The following is a 10,335-nucleotide window of genomic DNA, read 5'->3' on the forward strand; positions in this document are numbered from 1 at the left end:
AGAGGCAAACACCCTATTCATCAGCCTCTGGTATGTGGCTCCTGCATTTTTCAATCCAAATGGCATGACCACGTAGCAAAAATTAGCTCTGGGCGTGATGAATAATGTTTTCTCCTGGTCTGGCTCATACATCGGGATTTGGTTATACCCCGAGTAGGCGTCCATGAACGACAAGTATTGATACCCCGAGCTGGAGTCTACTAGGGAGTCAATACTTGGCAGTGGATAAGGGTCCTTGGGACATGCCTTATTTAAGTCGGTATAGTCGACACACATTCTCCATTTGCCATTTTGTTTTTTGACTAGCACTACATTGGCTAGCCATGTTGGGTACTTGACTTCTCTGATGAAACCGGCTTCTAGGAGCGCTTGTACTTGCTCTTCTACTATTAGGGCTCGTTCGGGGCCGAGCTTGCGTCTTCGTTGTTGTACAGGTCGGGACCCCGGGTAAACCGAGAGCTTATGGGACATGAGCTCGGGCTCTATCCCAGGCATGTCAGAGGCCTTCCAGGCAAAGAGATCGGAGTTATCTCTTAGGAGCTTAGTCAACCCTTGTTTTAGGGTTTTCCCTAGGCTGGCCCCTATGTGAGTATTTTTTTTCTCCTCTTCGCCGACCTGTATCTCCTCGGTTTTTCCTCCCGGTTGTGGACGCAGCTTCTCTCTAGCCCTTGCGCCTCCGAGCTCTACTGTGTGAACCTTTCTGCCTTTTCCTCTCAGGTTTAGGCTTTCATTGTAGCATTTCCTTGCCAATTTCTGATCTCCCCTTACCGTTGCTATCCCCGCTGAGGTCGAAAATTTCATACAAAGGTGAGGAGTGGATACCACCGCTCCGAGTCGATTAAGGGTAGCTCTGCCAATTAAAGCATTATATGCTGACCCTACATCGATGACTATGAAGTCTATGCTCAGATTTTTTGATTTTTCCCCTTTTCCAAAAGTGGTGTGGAGGGGCAAAAATTCTAGTGGCTTTATTGGCGTGTCGCCTAGTCCGTATAAGGTGTCGGGGTAGGCTCTTAACTCTTTTTCATCCAACCCTAGTTTGTCGAAAGCGGGCTTGAAAAGAATGTCCGCTGAGCTTCCTTGGTCTACTAGGGTTCTGTGGAGATGAGCATTTGCTAGGATCATAGTTATTACCACTGGATCATCGTGTCCAGGGATTATTCCTTGCCCATCTTCTTTTGTGAATGAAATGGTGGGGAGGTCGGATGACTCTCCTCCGACCTGGTAGACTCTCTTGAGATGCCTTTTGCGAGAGGATTTGGTGAGTCCACCTCCCGCGAACCCTCCTGAGATCATATGGATATGTCTCTCCGGGGTCTGTGGTGGTGGGTCTCTTCTATCCACATCATCTCGCTTTCTCTTCCCATGGCTGTCCGACCTTTCTATGAGATATCTCTCAAGCCGACCTTCTCTAGCCAGCTTTTCTATCACATTTTGAGGTCGTAACAGTCATTTGTGGAGTGACCATATATTTTATGGTACTCACAGTAGTCGCTGCGGCTCCTCCCTTTTTTATTTTTAATGGGTCTGGGGGGTGGCAGCCTTTCGGTGTTACAAATCTCTCTGTATACATCCACTATAGAAACTTTCAGAGGAGTATAAGAGTGATATTTTCTTGGTCTATCGAGACCGAGTTCTTCCTTCTTCTTGGTTTCCCTCTCTCTCTCTTTCGTTGAGGGAGGGTGCCCAGGTCGCCAGCTCAGGTCTCTCAACTTAGCATTTTCCTCCATGTTGATGTACTTTTCAGCTCTTTCCTGTACATCACTTAGGGAGATGGGGTGTCTTTTGGATATGGACTGTGAGAAGGGACCTTCTCTGAGCCCATTGACTAACCCCATTATGACTGCCTCGGTGGGCAGGTCTTGAATCTCTAAACATGCTTTGTTGAACCTTTCCATATAGGCTCGTAAGGATTCTCCGACCTCCTGTTTTATTCCCAGGAGGCTTGGTGCATGTTTTACTTTGTCTTTCTGGATAGAAAACCTCATCAAGAACTTCCTTGAGAGGTCTTCAAAACTGGTAACCGACCTCGGGGGGAGGCTGTCGAACCACTTCATCGCGGCTTTCGACAAGGTTGTCGGAAAAGCTTTGCATCGCGTAACATCAGAAGCGTCAGCCAGATACATCCGACTTTTAAAATTGCTCAAATGATGCTTTGGATCAGTGGTTCTGTCATAGAGGTCCATATCGGGGCTTCTAAAATTTCTCGGAACTTTTGTCCTCATTATGTCCTCACTAAAAGGATCTTTCCCCCTAGGGGCGACTCTTCTCTACCGTCACGGGAGTTCCGACCTTTGAGGGAGGATTATAACTTTAAGAGTTTTTCCTCTAATTCTTTTCGTCGATCCATCTCCTCTCTTAGGTGCTTTTCTATCTCCCTTTGTCGCTCCCGTTCCTGTTCTAGTTGTTTCAAACGACTTTGGTGGACATGGACTAATCTCATAAGCTCAGTTGCGTGGGACTGTCCGTCCTTCTCTGACTCACGGCCTTCTGAGGAATTCACCTTCGGGGATTTGACTCCGGAGGTTCCTTCTTTGTGTTGATCGTTGGTTTCCTGATGGAGGGTTAGGTCCGCGTCATTATTTCCGGTATCCAGATTCTCTTGTTCAGAATCTGTTTCCACATGACCCTCCTCAGGGGATCTGTCCACCATCACTGGTTGATCTCTCGGGTCCCCGGTAACGGCGCCAATGTTACGATGGGTAACCGGAGATTAATGGGCTGGACGGTGTTGGTTGGCCCAATCATGTGAAGGAGGAGACTTTCAAGTGGGTCTGCAACTCGGTGCCCTCCGTCCGACTTGTGTATGTGAAAGAATGGGGGGTGGTACCTGCAAAGACACTCCGATGCCTAAGTCAGCAAGGGGTTAAGCAGGTTTAGAATGTATTGGAACTTGGAGATACCTGAGGAGTGTCAGTGTATTTATAGTGGTGAACCAATAACCACCGTTGGAGTAGTGCCACTTTTCTAGGGTGTTAACCGTCCCTTTATCTTAGAAAAGTTAAGATATGGCTCGTGGAAGTGGTTAGAGAGATTCTAGGGGCAGTTACTCATTCAAATGAGTGTTTATCTGCCAACTAACCCTCGTTCCCGACTTCTTTAGAGCAAGTCGTGACGAGTACCGACTCTATAGTGGCTGATCTGGTGAAAGGTGAGGTCAACCCTTTGGGTTGGACCTTTTTACTTGGATCCTGGGCCTTAATCGTTGGGTCAGGGTATGAACAGGTAACAATAGAGAGCGAAATGTTATATGTATTAATTGAATAGGTGACATATATATATATATATATGTTTGACCTTCCATTCTTTCCTTAATTTAATTGTAACAGTGGCCGTCTCATCTTCTTGGCAGTGCTATTCTTAATACTACTCTTTCCTTTGTTATTTAGTTACATTTATGTATGGTTGCTGGATGTCCTTAATGCAAGGGAATCATGTTTTTGGAATGCTATTCCCACGTAAACTTTTGGTGAGTCGAGTTGCTAAGAGAGAAAAATAACAAGATGTTTCCATCATTCCATGTCTCCCTCTCTCGTGAGTCGCTGCCTGAGCTAACTTAGCTATACTAATATAGTATAGGAAAGTTTTCAAATGCTCCAGTCACCTTTACTGGTTCTTTGATGATCCAGGTACGGTAAGGTAGCCGGTCTAAGGTTTGTCGTGTAGCATCATGTGTAATATCGTTAATGTCCCAAGAAAAAAGTGAAAAGTGACCACAGGGGCATTAACGTGCGATCAGCGTGAAGTTAAAATCAAGCCAAGCTGCATCTAAGTCAGCTGGTTTACATGCTAGCACCGTTGGGCTCTATTAGAATTTGTTTTTGGTCAGGGGGTAATGGGCCTAACAAGAGGGAAGTTGTAGCAATCTGTGGTTGTGTATTATTGTAGAAGTTTTGTTTAGTGCGGGCCTTTGTGTCCCTGTTAGTATTGTTGGAATAATGATGGGTTGGTGATGCAGGAAGTGTAGCCCGTTATAGAAATGAAGAACGGAGGGTTGGTGGGGCCAGGTTAATAGATATTTTGCAAAGAAATTCATAACGCTGTCATTTTGAAAAACCCAAGTGCTCATTGTGACGGTGAGTAGCCACCCGTGCAGTGTTGGAGGCTGGCCTGAACCCCAATTCCTCTCTGTTGTCTCTGTGGCTTATCTAACACGGTTTTCCTGAAGCTGTGTCGCTGGTATGAGGTCGGCCGTCCTTGTCGCATGCAACCGTTGTGGGGTCCTACAGATTGCTTACTTATGACGTGGGGATGCGTCGTATGGCAGTCGAGCTCGTGAGTGGCCGAAGGCGATCGAAGCTCGTCGCGGTAGGTTGTTAGAGTCCGAAGGTCAGGCACAGCGTTCGTGCGGTGGCTTACCCGGTAGTAGATTTTCACAAAACCAGCAACGGGTGCTTTGGGTGGTGGTAGGTTGTGTTCTGTTGTCCTCATATCTGACTCCTCATATCTGACAAAAATAATCAAAGGCCCATGCCTTTTAGTCCACAAAAAAACCAACTCCATGCTACGGCTCCACTAGCGCGCTGAGTTAATAGCTGCGACTCAATAATTTCACAACACACCACATCTGCCCTCAATGTCAATAAACTCCTGTAGCTTTTCATGTGACGTTTTCAATAGGTTTTGGGAACAGCTTGCACCCTTCTTCTATGATTCTACACCATAATAATTATAATAAATCTGCACCCTCAACATTTTCAATTATATATCTCAACGGTACTGCACCCTGGATCATCGAAGAACCAGTAAAGGTGACTGGAGTATTTGAAAACTTTCCTATAGTATAAATTTAAATTTCTATATTGTTTATGGATGAATTTGATAATATGTAAATTAATGTTAAATTTAAAGGCTAATTTATAAAAAAAAATGGACAAAATATTTATTTGGCCATTTGTATATGATTTAATATAATTATTTAACACAAACATACAAAGAAAAATATATTACTTTAATAAGATAATAATTATATTTAATTGTTATTTTTTAATTCAATTGAGTAATAATGCTATGTATTAAATTTAATGGATTAAGAAGTTTTAAATTTTATTTAGTGGCATATTAAAATTAATTCAATTTTTATAATGGTTGATGATAAATAACATAAGATAAAATATATTTTTTGTCTTTAAAATTTAGTTAAAGTTTCAAAAATATTTCTAAATTTTATTTTGTTTTAATTTTGTCCCAAATTTTTTTTATTTGTATCGAATATATTCCCAATAGCTAAATTTTCAAAGAATTTAACACTAATCCAACAAAAATGTATGAAATTATGCTTGATTTACTTATTTTGAAGGTTGTTCTTATGAAATTGCAGCTTGTTAAATTGGTGCTAAATTTTTTGAAAAATTAGCGGCCAGGAGTATAGTTAATGCAAATCGAAAATTTTTGGGACAAAATTGAAACAAAATAAAATTTAAGGGTAATTTTAAAATTTTTGCCAAATTTCAAAGACAAAAAATATACTTTACCCAATAACATATTAATACTATAAAAAATCTAATTTTTATATTATAAAATTATTATCTATGCAAAATTGCTAATGTGATACAAATGCAAAAAGTAATATCGCATAAATTCGTTCTATTATATGTTTGGTATCAATTTTTATAATATATAATAAATAAATATAAATATATAGATGGGAAAACCAAAGTATTTCAACACTGGACCAGGGACAAACATCATTGTTATGCACTTGTCATGTGCTTTGCTCCATAATTCATTCAACTGCTTTCATTTTTTTTAGTCTTTTAATTACATTTTTTTTCATTTTTTAATTAATTGTTAGCCGGCCATTATATTCCCAAAGTTTAAAAGTGTTCTTGGTCTTATTTATTTAAGAGTAAAGTATCGTTTTTGTCCTTAATGTTTGGGGTAAGTCCTATTTGTGTTTCTAATGTTTAAATCGTCCTATTTGTATCCTTAATGTTTATAAAAGTGATTTAATGTTATCCTACTATCAATTATACTAACAAATCAGATTATATTTTTCAATTATTCTCACTTGAATGTATTCATTCTCAATTAGGTCTCACTTGGATGTGTTCGATTTTAATATTATACCCACTATTTGTGTTTAGATTCAATTATGTCCCTAAAAAAGTGAATTATGTAAATGTTGTAGGAATTAAAACTCAAATAGGACGAACTAAAGTGCTCATCGATTCTATCCCAGACATTTGTGATGGTTTCAGTGGCTAAGAGAAGGGGGGGTTGAATCTTAGCCCTCTTTTTATGTTGCTGACACTTGCTGAATACAGAGGAAGGCTTTTCTGTTTTAGCTCGTCTCTGGACACGAGACTTTTTGTTTTTGCTCGTCACTTGCCACGAGACTTTTTGTTTTGTCTCGTCACTTGGCACGAGACAATTTTAGTTTTTGCTCCTGTGCAGTAGAAATCAGAAATGGAGTTGGAGAGAAGAAAGATTACACCAAGATATATCCTGGTTCAGCTGCTAAGTGCAGTGCAGCCTACATCCAGTCTCCATCACAAACATGATGGAATTTCACTATAATCAATCTGATTACAACTTGTAAAGTGCTAACCCAACTTACAAGGGGATTCCCACAGAATCATGAAACACAACATAGATGAACAAAGGAACTCTAAGACATCTATGGCTTTTTCTTTTAATTTTGCACTCTCTGCCTTTTTCCGCTCTATGGCTTTTTCATTACAAACCTCACTGTTTTCCTTTTACCATGAGACTCAAGACATGACAAAATTAAACAGAAAAATACAAAACAGAATACATTGAAGGAGAAGAGAAAATTGTTAGCTCAGGTAGCTCTGAGAACACTGTGCCTTGCACTCTCAAATTTTTCTCCTTACTTCAAACAGTGGCTGTCCACCCTTAATATAGAAGAGGGGAGCCTCCACTTATTGAAGCCAAAACCGAACCAACTTCTTCCTCCTTCAACAAAACCGGTTCGGCCACACAGAGAGAGAAGAGATAACCATGCATTAACCAACATGCAATTACCTCTAGTCCTTTCTTGATCATCACCCTTCATCAATCCGAGCTCTTCATCCTTGGCTTGCTCTCCAAGATGAAATTCTGGCCCTTGATGCTTCATGATGATGATGACTTCATCTGCTTCAATCTCTGTCTTCAACCATCACTTCGCCACTCTAGCTACTCCCTGTGGTGGTTGAGCAGAATCAAAGACAAGCCATGCTTCAAGAATCTCCCTTGCTGGCCGAGATCTTCTTCTTCCTTTTTGAGCATGCAAAGCCCAAGATAACCTCACCAAATCTGACCACATTTGGTAAGTATCTTAGCCACAGCTCATTTTTATTTTAGTATGTTTTCTTGTCATCATTGTGATGGTCTTTAGGCTTGCTCTTCCTTCCTTTTGGTAGCTTATTTTTGCTTTCATGGCTGCCTTTGTTTCCTGTGTAATAACCGAAGAAGAGAAGCACAAAGAGAGAGAGAAGAAAGAGAAAATAGAAACAAAGCTATGAGTGTTATGAAAGATAAATTAATTAGATGCACTTCTCCATGCTTTGTGTAGTAGCGTGTAGGCTACTATTCATTGCCATCAAATCACTTGACTTTTTCTCTTTCATATTCCCAAGGACTGCATTAACTTTTCTCTATAAAATTTGAATTCCATAACAAGTTAATGTGAAGTCCGTTGGAAGCATGCCACCTGATTCAATGAGTTGGGTTTTCATCATTGTTTCCCAATTCTATTTTTCTTTCGAACCATGCATGCAAAACAACTTGGGCTTAATGATAATATTTAAGTTCTGGCCTAATAGTCAACATTTGCTTTCCTGATAAATTTTGTAACAGATCAAGCATAGGAAGCATTCATCAAAACTAGATATGGGCTTATAATAACATTGAATTTGGCCCAATTAATTCAGCCATTTGATAGGAAACATATAGCTCGGCTGATTTTTAATTTGGGCTTGCAACATTTTATTTTCCGGCCCAATAAAATCCTGCACAGTAAAATTAACTTAATTAACACATGAATAGATTAATAATTTTGCTGTTAATAATGTTTGATCATCATCAATTTAGTTTAGAGTTTTCCAAACTCATCAATCTCCCCCTTGATGACAAACATTATCAAAATTGAAATGGGAAAAAATTTAGAGAATGAGTAAAGAATACTCCCTTTGATTTGAATTTTTCCCCCTTTCAAAATGTCACAATGCTCCCCCTTGATTTATGCTTATGTTACCAAGGGAAGCACTCAACCTGTAACATTTTTAAATCAAGCTTCAAGTAGTAATGTTATTTAGCATATTTTATGATGCTAAATGCTTGATTTATGAGCAGTTTTAATTGATAATCAAAAAACTTATTTGATATCATAAACTGATTTACTGCTCAAACTTTTCATACAAACAAAAATTTATCCAAATATTTTCCAAACATTTCTTGTTAGTATATCAGAGCAAAACAAAATGATGTGAAAAATATTTGAAGTACACATGATCAAAACAAGGCAGTTTTAATACAATGCACAATTTAAAGGAACTGCCAAAAATAAGTTTTCAATCCAACAAATTTATCAATGATGAATCAACAGCCAAGCATCAAAATCAAACATCATCATAAACTAAATGTAGTTCAAGCAATATAGTGAATGCAATAACGCATGCATTCTTTGAACAAGGGTGATCATAAATTTTCAATTTTGAAAATTTCAACCCTTGTTCCCCTGTTTTTCCAGCCCCTGTTTCGTTCCAATTTCAATTATGGAACCTAAATTTCTTCCTCTTTTTGTCATCATGGGGGCACCTGCACAAAACAGAATCAAACATAGCAAAATATTCAAAGCAAAGTAGCAAGAGTATATCACAATATCCTAGAGAGTATCCTAGAGCAGTGAGTATCAAGTCATGCTCATACAAAAAACAGATTGAGCCTAGTGGAGCCAATATCAAACAGAGTAAAGAAACAGTCACTAATCATCAGAAAAATTAAGTTGTTCTTCAGCATCTCCCAAATCTTCTTTAAAATGTTCCGTCATCAGATTGACCCTGTCTTTGCAATTTTTCCAAGCTTTCTCATTGTCAAAGGCTTGCTTACGGGTTTCTTTGGCTGACCGATACATCAAATCTGCCATGTTCGAAAATTCTCCCAAAATCTGTTTGATGGACTTGATTGTTTTGGAAGATTCTGGTCTGCCTTCCTGGTCACTATCCGATGCAGCAGTTTGTCGCCCTTTGGTTTCCTTAGTTGCTCCTGCTCCTCTAATTGAAGACACCTTGTTTTCTACAGCCTCATTCAACAAATCAACTTTAAAGTACTCAAATATTCTAGTTAGAAACATACCATAAGGCAGGTTAGCCTTTCTGGTGCTTCTAACAGAATCCCACATGTGTCTAATCATAATATAACCGAAGGATATAGGAGTAGAGGTAACCAAAGCAAATAAGATGAGACAGTCAGAAAATGTTACTCGGTTGTGTGAGCCACTTTGGGGAGTCAGAATATGTGTGATGATGCGGTGAAGCAGAGAATTGACCGGTCCTAGAGCTTTATGTGTTGGTATGGTGCCATGCAATCCAGAAAGGTTCTCGCAAATGTGCTTGAGAACAGTCTTGTATGGAACGCCAACTTGTGTGTCCCATTTTTCCACCATGTATGCTCGCGGTCCTTCATCCTTGAAGCCCAGGGCCGCTCCAATAGTCTCAGCATCAAGGGCTATTTGAACCCTTTTGACATAGGAATGAAGGGTGCCGTCAATGAGCCGCATATTGGCATAAAACTCTCGAACAAGACCAGGGTAGACTGGTTTCTGAATGAGAAGCAAAGGTTTCCAGTTGAGTAGTTCAAACAGATGAGAGACGTTGATGCCCTTGTTGGTGAGATTTTCAAGGCTAACAAGATAAGTTGTGCACAAATGACGCTTCTCCATAACCTCCTTATGAAACTCAAAAGAGGTGCAAGAGTTAAATCTGCTTGGATCAAAGTGGGAGTGAGTCTTGCCATATTTGTCTCTAAATTCCATGGATTCCAAGTTTGGAGGTTCAGTAGTGTCATTGAGTGCAAACCCCTGATTCTTCTGGGAGCTTTTTCCAGGAGTAGTCCGCTTCGGTGATGAGGGTGGAGGAGATGGAATGGGAGAAGTATAAGATTCTTGCTCTTCTTCCTCTTGGGGGTCCTTGTTCTTCCTGTTTCGTCCTCTTCCGGAACTCTTTTGGGCCACTACCTTTCTTCTCATGGCTTCGGTTTGTTTGGTTGGAGGTGAGGGAGAGGATGAGGAAGTAGAATGTATGTGGATATGAGTGTGTGTTTGGGGTGTTGATGGTTTTTGAGAAAGAAGAATTCTTTCACTCTTTCTTGGCGCGGTTTTCTTTTTCATGG

Source organism: Arachis hypogaea, chromosome 19 (genome assembly GCF_003086295.3).
Source record: "Arachis hypogaea cultivar Tifrunner chromosome 19, arahy.Tifrunner.gnm2.J5K5, whole genome shotgun sequence".
NCBI classification, from domain to species: domain Eukaryota; kingdom Viridiplantae; phylum Streptophyta; class Magnoliopsida; order Fabales; family Fabaceae; genus Arachis; species Arachis hypogaea.